At 33.3% G+C, this 15,196-nt stretch overlaps 1 pseudogene; it reads left to right on the top strand.

Moving 5' to 3' along the window:
• The first annotated feature begins 2,762 nt into the window (after positions 1 to 2,762).
• LOC149210040 (uncharacterized) lies at positions 2,763 to 7,064 on the top strand (annotated as a pseudogene).
• Positions 7,065 to 15,196: the final 8,132 nt, after the last annotated feature.

Here is a 15,196-nt window from a genome sequence, read left to right as displayed (position 1 = left end):
TGTTTTCCATTTATATCTATAATATGTGCACGCAATATCTCCAACGATCAACACCTCTGTTCCTTATTCAAACCTGCAGTTTCTAACCCATACACCTTTAAGGTTCCCTATAATGTTATATCGAAGCTTTCATATCGTAGCTTCACAATGGTGCTATACTTTGAGATTGTTGATTGTTGACCTCTGATATGACAACCCCCTTCTGCTTAGCCCTTCCAACGTTTCTAATGATATGACCAGGAACTGTGACCTCGTTCGTAGCCTTAAGGTGCTAAGGCCTTTTATTCCTTCTCAGGGGCAACTTTTCCTTAGTAACCTGCTCTCTACCCCTGTGACTTTAAGTTCCTTTTCACCATGGGAAAACCCTTATATTGAAGCCTCCTTATTGGTAGTTTCCAATTGATGTTTTTACTCTGGAGTTGTGATATCCAGTTTTGTCGATCGTCGATTGTCAACAACCCTATCTGTTCATCCCTAGCCCTTGGTTCTTTAATTATTCATGATCTCATGCCAACCCTTATATCAGAACCATCTTATTAGTTTTTTTTCAATTGTTACCAAGTGGCAATAGCCACGACCCTCTGATCGCCAACTTTTGATGTGACATCATCACTTCCACATGACACTTCTTGAGCGGTGACATGTGTCACCTAGATATGTCCCATTAGGCCACCCAAAATGGTCGAATATGCCTGGCATGTGTCCTTGTGCACAAGAATGTCATGTTGGCGTCATCAGCTACTTTGTCTTATCATAACCAATCAGATCCTACCATGTGTCCTCATTGAACCAATGAACTCTTACCATATGTCCTTATCAAAACACATGAGATGCTACAATGTGTCCTTATCAGAGCCCATTATATGCCACCACAAGTCTTGCTATAGGAGAGAGAAATGACCTCGCCCACCTTTGGTTTTGTGATGAATTCCTTTGTTGTTTCTCTTTCATCAATCTTGATGGCTTTCAATCTCAATTGGCATTTTATCAATATTGCAATTTGAAAGGGCTCACACTTGGAAAGTTTTGATATTGTAATCAACAATATGTGATACACTAATGTGCTGATCTCTGATCTACTTGTCTTTTGGTATGTGCTATAGCCTACTCTCATGCTGAGACCTCCAATTGCGATCATTGATTTCCCTGGATCGTTGATCTCCAATATGGTTGCTCGATTGTTGGCCTCTGATTGTTGATCACCGAAAATGTGATGTTAATTCACTGATATGCAATCCTTAATATGGCTTGATCGTTGGGGTTGTGAACGACAACTTTGCTGATATGGCTGTCCTCCGATCTTTCAATTTCTGATATGCTGAAATGTCGATGCTCCGATCATTGATATTCTAAATCACTTGCCTTTGACCATCAATGCATTGATACAACCAAGTGCCAACCTCCAATTATAATCGGTGATATATCTGGTGTTGCTAATGTGTGATTTTCGATGTTGATGGTGCTCTGATTTATGATTGCCGATATGCATAGACTGTCTATGTGCGATCTCAGATACCATTGGGCCTATGATCTATGATTTCCAATCTGCCTGGCTTTCTGATCTCTGATTGCTATTGCCAATTTTCCTAGATCACCGATATCTAATATGCGACATTCCCCCTTCCCAAGGCTCCAGAACCCTAAAATTCAGCAGGTCATAAATTTTGAACCAAGAGTTGATTTTTGACTTTAACATATCGTTGGAAATCTCTTCCAAAGAAAATTATAATGGAGATGGTCTAATGTAGTCTTTGAGCTGATATAATACCTCAAATATGGCTCTAAACTCTCTGGCTAGATTAACACCAACTAGCATGCTGATCCTTCAGTAAGCCTATAGCTACCATGGAGTTCCATCTAAACACCCAACCATCATGCTTACCCTTGTTCTACATCAATGTAAACACTTACGCAACCAGCTATACGCCTACAAATGTTCAACAAAAGCCACCCTTGCCCCAATCTTGACCTTAAGCATTTCTGGCATTTCTAGGAGAACCATCAACATTTTATCTACTAACTTCTCCTTGGATGTATTCAATTGATTAGATATTTTAACCGACTTCTTATTCATTGAATTGATCTACTTCTTCTCCATTCCCAACATCCATATCAACTGAGGTTTCAGGTAAGGAGCTTCACGCTCTCCTTTTACGTTGTGTCCACTTTCATGGATGAGGTTCTTCATGATCAGAAAAATATTGTTTCAGGTCTTCACCTTCATCGCCATCGATAGCTGAGATTATCCTATGGAAATTTCTTCTATTCTTCATTATGTTGTTTACCTTACTCTAACCCTGGACACCACAATATTTACCATGAACTTTTCTGACAAAATTTGCTGCATTGGCCTTTGGAGTCCTCTCTCGTCACTTCATAGCTTCTGACTCTTGTCAAAATCTATGAGCAATACTAGCTTGGATATGTCAGAACAATTTAAAAATTACATGGGCATATCGTCTGTCTAACGTTAATGTAGGGAACATAGGCATTGAATTGATCAGTCCCATGTCATTTTGCGGAGTTGTGTTTGAGGATTTCCATTAAGGGGCATTCGAAAAAAAATTAAGGGGTTACTGATGTTTATATTATCATGGAGAAACTGGAAGGGAAGAAATGTAGTATTGTTATATTGTTGAGGACCATAATTCTCAAGGAAAGAATTAAGGTGGGAAACACAGTTCATATGACGGTAAAGTATTTCCTTATAAGTCGAGGGTTTGCAAAGTAGTTGCAACTCCTACTGGCCTACATGTACAAATATGGAAGGGTTCATGGATGAAAATAGAAACGGGGTTTCAGAAATACCCATGAATTTATGCACCATGGATTTCAAATTCATAGTGTCAGTGTTAAACATGCTCTCTGTGCTCACCACCAAGGTGTTACAAAGGACGAGATGACAATGTGATCAAGAAAAATTGTAGTTTGTTATAGAAAAATGGCAGCTCGTAAGACAAGAACTTGGGGGCACTTGATGTGCTTGATGCTAGTGTTTATAAACTCTAAAGGAATGTTCTAGATATGGGGGCACAAGTATTAAATCCAAGACCATGTACCCACTCAAACGTCTAAGTATTTATTTTTTAATTTCTTAATTCAAACATTTTTTATTTTCTTAACTTGAACATAACATTATCTAGGTTTTCATACATGGAAGGTGTCTACATGACAATCTTTCGATGTTGAATAAAGGTTAGTTCAGGGTAGTGCAAGAGTTTTGCAGTATGTGATGGTGCACACGAAAGGGTTGGTAGAAATTTCAATTTCATTTAGAGGTACTATGGATCCAGTAACATATTTGGAATTAACATCTATTGCATTGTTGGGGTCTAATACCAATGAGAAGTTGAGCACAACCAATACCAACATAAACATACTGGAGAGAAACACAACAATTTATTATCCACTTGCAATAGTAATAGATACTGGATTTTCCCCTTTATGTTATCTATCTATAAAGAATGAGAGGCCGATAGTCCATCAATTGATCCCTCCTTGACATAGGGAGCTAACTTCCAAGAAATCAATATCATAATCAATACATGGATCTAATAAATAAAGACATTTTTTGTCAAGATTAATACATGGAGCATGATGGTGAGGGCGATACTTAGCTATGTCATCTCTCTTAACTTTCATTCTTGAAGACCAATATAAGGCATACTACCAAAATCTTCCTTCACAATCTTAATTAGAATTTTACATGTTTTAGTACAAATCTTATCCATTATGAATTCCATTGGATATCATGCCAGATGTACGAATGGTAGCATTTTTTTTTAAGTACTCATCTTAGTACTTATCTTTCTGTTATTATGTCAAGAGGTTAAGTATCATATTATTAATCCTCTGCTTTTTTATGTTAATGTGAAAAAGGCTTCATCCCATTCATGTGCTCTGGAAATTTCAAATAATTAAGAATATTCTTATGTACACTAAAATTTTCTTGTAATTAAGAATCTTTATCAATACATCCATGTGTAATATAGTATGCAATTTCCATATAATTGGCGAGAATTGGAAACTGAGTTGGTTCGATTTTATTATGGAAAGGGGACTTTTGCGATAGGTATATTTTAATTAATGTCTGAGTAATCTTTGGTTTTTCCTTTCTGTTACATTATGAAAGCATTGCAGGACACATTACTATTATGTTAGTAGTATTGTATCAAAAATTCTTGAGTTAGGAACCAATGTCCTCGTTAATTAAACTTTTGTATTATGCTCTGAAAGCCTATTATATAAGTCATATGCATTCTGATCCTCTTAGTATGATAAAGGCATAAAAATTATCGTTAAAATATATGAAATATAGTTTCTATAATTTTGAATAACTTTTTGTAATTTTTTATAATGAGCATATTATTTCTCATTTTTATGGGCTTTACTCTCGCACCAAACATTGTAGAAGATCATTTGAGTTTGAGTTCATGGTACTGATAATAGGTTGATAGATATATGTAAGTCATTTGTTCTCTTTTCTGACTGGTTAAGTATTTCTCATCATTTGCAAGAAGGACCAGGGACAAAGGTATGAAGTACAATTGAGAGTTCGATCATAAAATCCTATTACATCCATATTATGTTAGTTTGTGTTAGTGCCCATATATATTTTCTCACATACATGAATAACACTAAGTTTTAATGGAACTCCTCTCTCCTACACAACTCTAAAAAAGTTTGTTTATGTTTGTACAATCAGTGGACATACAATTTTATTTTTGTTTCTATGTGCAGTAGGGATTTTTTTAAGGGATAACAGTTCTAGATTTCGTTTTTAGAGAAAGTGGTGATTTCATCAAGTCTTCTATCCATGATAAATATCCATATGAGGATAGATTTCTATGGAATGGAGAATCCCAGAAGGAGGAAATTGTCCTACCAGTTGAGTGTGATGAGAAAAGGGAGACTGCACAAAATGTTTGTCCCTTGATTCTATGGATAACATTATTTCTTTTTTGCAGTTTACTAAGGCTAAAATAGAGGTATATTCTTTTATTCTTATAGGTTATCCTTCCTCAAGAGGTTTTTCTTCCTCCTACCCATATGTGAGTTACAGTTCTCCTACTGTAGTTTCCCCAACAATCCAACTCATTGTAGAATTTAACCAACATTCTCTACTTTCACCCCAAATTAGCCTGTCTAATGGCTCTACAGAGGTATTAGCAAGAAGTACCATAGGATATATACTCTTGGAGAAAGAAAAAGATCATTCCTCCAGTGTTCATTTTTCTGCGGTATCGAGTACTTGTAGCTCTATTAACCGTGGCAATTTCGTTTCAAAGGAAAATACCACTAAGGATTCATTTTCTCCCATTCCTACATATACACAAAAGGTTAGTATGATGCAAAGAAGCTTCAGTAGTCATTCATTGGATCAATTAAGGAATAATCCTAAAATCAACGAGGCTTCATTTCACCCCCAATTTTCTCTTGTATATACTTTTTTTGCACAATTTCCATGCACAAGCCATAGATTGCAGCCCTTGTTGTCTAACTTATAAGGGATGACAATCAGGCATTCCTCAAGGTCAATGCAACGAGTTTTCAACAGATGAGATATACAAGTTTACAATTTATTGTTCTATTTCCTTCTTTCTTCTGGATTTGAGCTGTAAAAGGTTAGGACCTAAACATAATTCTAAGATTTTTAGGCACCCATGTCCTCACTGTATCGTGGGTGCTACACACTGGTCACTTGCAAAAGAAGCTAGCATTATGTTGTTGGGAAATTTTACGAAATTTCCTTTGGTTTTTCTATAAGTGTTCGTAATGTTGAATTTGGAAATTGGTGTGCTAATTTCTTGTTTCATCTGGAAAGGTTATGTTTGTTTTCATATTTCATGGATTGAATTCTTATTTATTTCAGAAGGCCGGGTTTAGTTTACATGCTTGGTGTACTAGCTCATTGTTTCATTTCAGAAGGTGAGGTTTATTTTTGTAATTTTGTTAATCTTGCTGTATTGTGTTTGCATTTTTGGTTTTAAGAATTGATCCACTTCAAAATATACATAGCAGCCTTGATCCCTTGAACTATTTTGCACTATGGTGATTAGTTTGTGTTTGGATGCCAATTCAATATACTATTGTAACTGTGTTGTTTTGTTTATTTTTTATTTTGAATTCTTCATTCCATTTTACTACAAAGACTCTTGGATTTTCTTAGATGTACCTTTTAGCCTTTTTGGGTTCCATTGTGTGGAAAAGTTTTATTAAACTCTAAATATGAAAATCTAAAACCACTTCATTCTGGATCGAGTGTTGTTGTTTCTCTTTGATTTTGAGTGCGCTTTGTTTATTTTGGAGTTTGGCTACTTGTATTTTTGGCTTCTCTTGAGAAAAAATATCGACCAGAAGAAAAAAAAATGACTCTTTTATTCCATTTCAACACAAGCGTTGTTGTTTTTCACTATTAGTTATGTTCGATCTTGGACTCTTCATTTATTTTTAGAATTTGGGGACATTTGCCCATATTGGTAGATGATTTGATTTGATCTTTAAATGATTCACAAGAATTGTTTATGCAATTTTTCTAGGCTATTATATTACTCTTTGTAATTAGGTTCATATTTACCATATTTCCCATTGTACAATTGGTTTATTTTGGTTTAGTTTCCCCTATTGAATTAATGTTGGCTATTAGTTTCTTGTTGAATTTATTGCACTTATTCTACTATTTTCTTCATTTTAGGATGGCTATGCAGCAAGGATACTGACGAGTTGGCTTCTTCTATAGTCCCAATATTCTTCATCACTTGGGTGATGATTTGTTTATTCAAGATTCTCTTGAGTAGTTATGTAATTTGGCAGGTTCATTGATTAGTTTGGAAACTCGGAGGGATTTCAATTTTCATTCTATTAGTAGAATAATTATGTCAACTTTTGTGCTTGAGATATTTTATTATTTTATCCTTTCAGTATGATGTGGGGCCTTTTAATATTTCAATATTTTTGTATTATGCCAGACAAGCAATGTGATGCAATTGAACAATGGGTCTCGAAGCCCTTTAACATTTGGAACTTCAAGTTTTAAAGAAGCAGGACTTAAAGGCAATATCTAATTCAATAATCAAACCAACTTCTTCTGTAGACAACTTGACTAGCAGAAAGAAATAATGAAATTTAACACTCTAATTAATGTTCACTGCTAACAAGCACTTTATAAAAACAGGTGGTGACACTACCACCAATCAAGGGGCAACTCTAGCCTTAGGATGTGATATTTTTCTAAAAGAATAATTGGAAGGAATATATATATATATATATATATATATATATATATATATATATATATATATATATATATATATAACTCCACATATAAATATTAAATAGAATGCTTGGATAGGCAATTTTGCACTTGGCACAAGTCCTGAAAACTTCTATGAGTTTCCAATAGTAGAGAACTTCGTAACCACTCACCACAGCTCAACCAACATCTACAACCCTTATAGGAAAACCTACAAAAATGATAATATATTTTCAATAATGGGATTCAAGCCCATGTCCTTCCCAACTTGTTAGGAACAATTGTACGTTTGTGGCAGCTGGTGGATTCTTCCCTTGAATCCAACTTCTCAAGAAATAACTCTAAATATAACTGAGTCTGGATAAGAAGCCGATCCAATTTGTTAAATAACACGGGATCTATCAGTGGAATCCCATTCCTTAATTAATTTTCAATTTCCTTCGTTTCTCACTCAACTTGCTCTTCATATTTCTCGTAACTCAAGAGCCTCAAAGGATTGCCAAAATTACACTAGTCAGTTTGTATGTGTATTGTAGTTCATTGTATATCTTGTCGAAAGTCAATTGGAGTCATGGTTCATGAGTATTAATCTCTTAGATTTTTTAAGGACGCTTATTACAATAGGCATATTTGTTGCTACAACAATAGAGGGAGTGTGAGTGTACCTTCATTACATGATTAAGAGGAGCATTTTCAGTTTTCAGAGATTGCATGGTATTGGCTAGACCTATTGGCATCAAAGTTCCTTGTTCCACATGCTTATCTTGCAGGATACTTCTTTGGGTTGGATCAGTATGGTGTTCAGTATGACATAGGGGGACCTTCTCTCATCTGACACATTATTGGCATTGTTCTTCAATGTTCATATAGCCCTTTTCCATTTATGGCAAAGGGGGAGAGATTTGGATTTTGGAGATCGACTTCAAAGTTTCCAATTTAGTGTTGGACATTGTATGGAGATAAACCTCAGTTGTTGGACATCAAATGGAGGTTGAAATCAATTCCAAAGGGCGAGTTTGTTGGAATTAATGTCAACAAGGCCCTGGTGTTGTTCAACATATGTCTTATGTCTACCTGATTATGTAGTAGTCCTCTTGATGTGTGCTGAGTGTTTGGATTTATAGTCATCTTGGTTGACATCGATGTGAACATAATTATGACATGACCTAGTGGAGGAATGGGAGGCTGAGTAGAGATGGATTCCAACCATGTTGTGTTGGTTGAAAATGATGTTGTTGTAGGAGGTTGGATTATTGCTACATGTGTTGCATATGCTTCTACATGTCCTGGAAGAATTGGGATTGTTGCTACGTGTGTTGATATGTTATTTCATGAGTTGGAGGTGCATCTATAGGTGTTGGAGATATTTGGATGACTTTATGCTACCTTTGTGGGCTTTGAAGATGTTGCTATAGGTGTTTGAGATGTTTGAAAAAGTTTCCGTTGCTGCTTGAGGAGATGGAGGTGTCAGTGTTTGATGAGGAATTTGGAAGACTAGGGAATACATGAAATTGGCTTGTTACAGATGTTTTTGCCCTATGTTTTCAGTTACAGACTTATTACAAAGGTTTGGAGGTGTGTTTAGAATATGTTGAAGGTGTCCTTGAATTTCAATAGAGTCTTGAGATGATTTGATTGAGTTTTCCTTCATCCTCTTCCCTAGTCACATTGATGATGGGTCATCAAAGAGACTGAAAGTTTATAGTCACTAGATGGAAGGACCGTGGGAGTGAATGAGGAGGTGCAATTGAATTTGTGTAGTGCTTTTTGTGGGACTAAGCCTTTTCTCTCACTTTTGTCTACATTCCTCACACAACTCAACTAATTTTTGTATTATAGTGACATTCTTGATCAAAACCTTTTGGCGTATAATCATAAACATTAGTGGGGCCGCTAGAAGCTAATGAAAGTTGAAATTATCAAAAGGCAAGTGGAGTTAGTGGTTTGATCACGTCGATGAGATGAATCTAGATCAAAATAAGCATATAAACAAGGATTGGGGAGCTCATTAGTTCTTGGTAATTAATGAGTTGAGCACCTCAGTTAATATATATATTAGACATATTACAATGATAGTTTCGTTGGATGGGTTATGTGTTGAGTGAGTGTGAGTTTGGAGGATTGTGTACAAATTGTGTGAGGGTTGTGTGATGTAGTTTTTCTCAAGTAGTTTTATAATGTTGCAACAGTTAGATTAAGTATATCTTAGCCATATTTTGCATAGCTAGTGAGAAGATTATTATAGTTTGATTGCAGGAGTATTTCGAGATTGTTTTTGCAGTTTTTGTGAAGAAATTGCGTGGAGGGTTTGACTGGAGTTTGTGGTGCAAATTTAGTCTTTAATTGTAATCCTTTAAGACATATTGGTGTGGTGCTCATGTTGAGGGGTTCTCATTTCTAGTTTGAAATATTTTGAAATGAGAACTGAATAAAAAAGTGGAGTAGGGTGATTCCGCTGAATTCAATATAAGTGAACAATTTTCTCAATACCTTGGTGGTTGGCTAGTTAATAATAAATTGGGTGAGGCTCGTTGGTCATAGATTTTATTGTTAGTTCATGAGTATCCAAGAGAGGGTCATTAAACATGGTGGCCTTAAGCAGATCGTTGTCTATAGATCCACATGAGAAAGTATCTCAATTTGATGGTAGCTAGCTATAATTCTATGTAAAGAATTTTCTTGACATAATAGAATATTTGGTCAGTGGAACAACATTGGATAGTTTTTTTCCCTAGAGAGGGTTTTCCATGAGACATATATGTGTCTATTGTGCAGATTTCTTTAATGGTTTCATGTCTATATTTGATGATCTAATATATGGTTTTGTATTCCAGTTTATGCATGTTTAAAGGAATGATAATTTGGAGAAAAATATGTAAGTTCCTTCACTACTGATTCATCACCCCTTCTCAGTAGTGATCTAGTTTCCAACATAGGGAAGGCAAGCAAAATCAGATTCAAATTTATGTTTTATTGTAGCACATTTGGTGTGGACCCTTCAAAAGAGAGGAGATGATAGTTTTTTGTTCCAATGAAGGTTCCAATAGTTAACATCCATATTGAAATTGTATCTAGTTAAATTAGAGTAAGCCTCAATGAAGTGTCAACCCCAGCCTTGAATAGATCAAGACTCACAGGGTCGAAGTGGAGAAGTTATCCAACTTGAGAATAAGTTTTATAGTGAAGTGCATATAAAATTTGGGCTCTGCCTTTAAATAAATAAAATTGATTTTCAGGAAATAACAAGACTCGACATCGATGGAGACTATTTCCACAAACATTAAAAATAATTAAAAAAGAGAAAATTGGGTAAAAGTGAGAGAATCACCATCATATTTCCTTTTCCAAACATCTATGCTAACTTCATAGAGTGATGAATAAGATGACATATTTATTTCTCTAGATAACATTTTTGCTACATTTTCATGGCATAGCATCCCAAAATAAACCCTTTCTTTTTCCATTTTCCTATTAAATGGATTATATTAATGCATCTTATGGAATGCAAAGTAGAATGGAGTGTGAAAGAAGGTACTAGTAGAGGATCGAATATAAGGTAAAAGAGTGAGATTTATGCTTCTACATTTTAACTTTGAAATTGATAATTTTGTTTTCTACTACAATAAATTTGTTTAAACTAATGTAAATATACAAAACACTGTCATAGATAATGTGAAAAAATGTAACACGCTTATGGATTTTCTAGTTAAATATTTACATTTTTTAGACATTGAATTAGTATTAGATTTGATGGCTATGGAATCCATGATAAGATTTATGTGACGATGTAATTATTATATTATTTTTTGAGTTAAAAAATAATTTCTTGGAAATATTCAAGAAAGAATACTAGATCTTAGAAGATTTCTTGACAACTGAGAAAGAAATTTTGGTTGTCAAGTCCACATGATAGACCTTCCCTAAAAGTTTCCTAAAACTTCGTAGAGAAAATAAAATAAAATAAAAAAGAAAACAATGAAATCAAAATAATGCAAGAGAGATTATGTTAATCATTTAGTCTGAGAGAAATACTAAGTGGGGTTAATAAAGCACGGTGGGAGAGAAATACATGCTTTAAAGAAAAAGAAAAAAATATATTTCCAAAAAAAGGACTATGCAAAAGGCTGGTGGAACTTAAAGAAGGACACTAATAAAAATATGATGGGAAGAAATTTATAAAACAAACCACCTAAGAATAAAAGAGGTTTTTGATTGTAGAGGGCAACAAGATCTTAGCTCGACGGGAACTGGCATAAGCAATTCATGGTTAGGTGAAACATGGTTAGTTCTTGAATATTCCCTAAGCAATCTATTATGGTGAAACAAAATTTCCATTCTATGCCATGTGTTTTTATTTGATTTCATTAACTATATAATGCATATTGAAGGATGATGCATGAAATTAGTTGCATAAGTATTGGTTACATGAATATAGAACTTGTTACAAACCTATTTAATTAATGAAAGATCTGATAGCAGAAGTGTTATAGATTAGACATTACATACTTATCATAGTTTTTCTTTCATGTATGAGTTATACCCCTATGAATTATATTCAGATAAAATTCAAATCGAATATATGATTATCAAAAAATTATATGAGTAGATGCCTACGACAGAAAGAAATTATTTCTATTGGAGGGAGCGAATGCATGCGTAGAATAGATGACAAACATTAGACAGATAAGTTTATTTAGTTATCCAAATTTATAATCAGTGCTTTAAAATTAGATAAGAGTGAAGTACTTTGACCATGTGTTTGATAGATATGAAATAAAGTAGTTATGGAATATTAATGTCTCTCTTATTTATTAATTAAACAATAATTTCTGCTTGTGAGTCTAGATGATGAGACGGGCTAGCTGTAAATTGAAGAATTAAGTAGATTTTATCCAATAATAAAGGAATGCATAATGAAAAATGAAATATTTAAATCTTATTGGTTACAATACTCTAATATGATATACTATCATAGTAGTAATCAAAATTGTATAGTTCTATTATATAAGAAAGGGATTGAAATAAGATTTTAGGTAAATATAAGAGTATTTTCCATGTGAACATACATATACATGTTAATTTTAATGAAAATGTTAGTTATATAAAAATGTTAGTTTTATATATATATATATATATATATATACTTGAAATTTATGATGATGATTATTTTAATCATTTTGTGGTTAATTTGGAACAAGAAATCTTCTAGTACAAGAATTGAGGGAATACCTTTTTATATAAAAATAACATCTCTTTACACTGGCTTCATAACATAGACCTTCTTAATAGGTACATATATTATAAGGGGATTTTTTATTTTTCACCTATCCCTTTTAGCTTTTATTAGAAAAACAATCTAGATAAGGATTGCCCTTATAATAACTTAAAGGAGGATATTTAGAATCTAAGGAATGAAGATAATGCCCTCTTCTTAGGAGACTTTAATGCTAGAATCACATCTAACCATGTTATTATTCTAAGTAACTATTCAAGCATTAATCCTCTTTGGATACATGAGTTCCTTGATTTAACTTGTAGATTAAAAAAATAAATCAAAAGACATGACAGAAAATTTAAACTCTATAGTTCTAAAAAGCTTATAATTTGCAAAGGCCTAATTAAATAGCCAAAATCTAACTAAATGGGTTATATTTATGGTTTTGGAAGTAACATCATTGATAATATCCTCATTCAAATATTACATCATATCCAATATCCAAACAATTCTAAATTATAACATTTTAAATTATTATGAACCATCATAGACCTTTAACATTAACTCTAAAATTGTCGATGAAAAAAAACATATGGGTGAGAATTGTGAGAGTTAAAGGAACCTAAATTTTGACAAGAATAAAATGGATCTACTTTTAAAGTATTTACACATATTAACTTATAAAAATAACTTTAAAAATTCTATTATAGCTTTTCTACAACCCTATTTTCTATATAAGAAGAATAATGGAAGCCTCTATGACAGTTCCTTACATAAAGTCTTCTCATTAGATTATTTAGAATTATAACATTATTAAAGGGATATGTGGAGGCCAGAGAGCTTATTATAATAAAAAATAATCAACGATTAACAATAATTAGTGATAATTAGCCCACAAGGCTTTGGAATGAAGGTGAATGGGTGCACTCTTAAGGCACTCCTTGTGATAGGTCACTGGTTCAAATCCCTCCTCGGTGCTTACCTACCCAAAAAAAAACAATAATCAATGATAATGAAATATATATAACCAAAATAAAACATAATTCAGCACATTAAATCCAAATCAACTCATGTTAACTAAAGTTAACGACATATGGTCTACAATAAACCGTAATAAACTAGAGCAAATCATAATAAAAAAATAGGAAATTATAGTCATTGTTAATAGTGGTGAAACATCTTAATAAAGTATAGTAAGCAATATTTAATGGTGTCATACAACATATATTTAATTTGCATCAAATATATCAATCCATATATATCGAGGAGCCTAAAATATATATGTAAAATATGATAACATATATATATGTGTGGGTAGTCTAACTTAAAGACTAAATGACCTTATTTAGGACATCTTTTATACTTGCTTTTAATAAAAATCTGATAGATATTTTTAAAAACTGGAGTTTAAGTTGTTTAATCTATTTATACATTCAAAAATATATTTTAAAGAACAAAAAAAACCATTCTAACTTAAAATTGTTTCACTAGATTCCAGTAAAAGAAATTATTTTACTAATAAATTACACTTCACCTATATTTATATTTATATATGTAGCATTTATTAAAATATTTATACAAATAGGTTATCTAACATATTTTTTATATCTACTTCCTATCCTAGATTTCGTTCAGTAGATATAAAAAATATTAATTCTAACAGACTAAAATAAAAAAAAAATTATTTCATTATAAATGGATTGTTTTCTGTTTCTTTAATAAACAACCTGGCCAAGGTTTAGACTCAATGCATAGAACATAAATATAGTAGAATATATAAAAGAGAGCCATCAAAGTCGGTGGTTACCTACATAGCTATAACTAATATTTCGTAAAGCAATCAAGTTAGATGCATGAATCTCTATGTGGACAAAACGAATCTATAAGGCTAATGAGAAGTGCCCTATGTGAGCAAGGAATCACCAAAGACAACGACCACTGCTTCAGCTAGATCTTTAACCATTAAAAAATAGTTGCAATGGTCACTATTTCTGATTCATCAATGGTCGTGCAAGATTCCTTAGCTTTGGGATTTGACACTTAAAACAAGGGAAGCTGCGAGGCAGCAAGTCCCTGCATCAAGTTGAGCCTGAAAACTAGTTACTTGTAATTGGGGAAGAAACCTTCAGTTCATGGTTTAGGTAGTGGTTATGTGTTGGGTCCCTATAATACTAGTGATTACCCCATTACTATTGTAGTTATACCCCTTATTTATATTTTTGTGCCCCTATTACCCCCATGTTGTTATTTCTGTGCCCCATGGAATCCCTCTATTGTTATTTTTGTGGCTTTATATTATTATTGTTAGGTCGACTGGATTATATTGTGACTCCTTAGACTCCTATATATAGAAAGGACGCTTTTTCATTTGAATCATCGAAGAATTGTTCATTTATGTAATGTAAAGGAGGTTGCCCCCTTGAAGAGGCTGAATTCTAAGGCATTGATCTATCTTTTCTATCTTTTCTTGAGCTGGTTTCATAACATTTGGTATCAGAGCTTTGGATTCTAGGGTTTCGCTGCTCCAAACAAGTCATCATGGCATTTTCGCTATAACTTTTTTTCTGTGATGTTTCAGAAGTCTAAAAAAAAACCCATTTGAGAATAAATCGCGTTGAACCGTGGTTACGAATTTTAGAGCTTTTAGCATGATATTTGCGGAGATATGATCTGAGGAAGTTGGTCTTTTTGCAGACTCCTGAATTACATTCAAAACCGGTGACCTGGGG

Source organism: Pinus tabuliformis, chromosome 1_2, assembly GCF_031772625.1.
Source record: "Pinus tabuliformis cultivar Carrire ecotype Pingquan chromosome 1_2, CPIR1, whole genome shotgun sequence".
Lineage (NCBI taxonomy): Eukaryota > Viridiplantae > Streptophyta > Pinopsida > Pinales > Pinaceae > Pinus > Pinus tabuliformis.
Note: the sequence above shows the minus strand (reverse complement) of the source record. Positions and strands in the feature narration are given on the sequence as shown.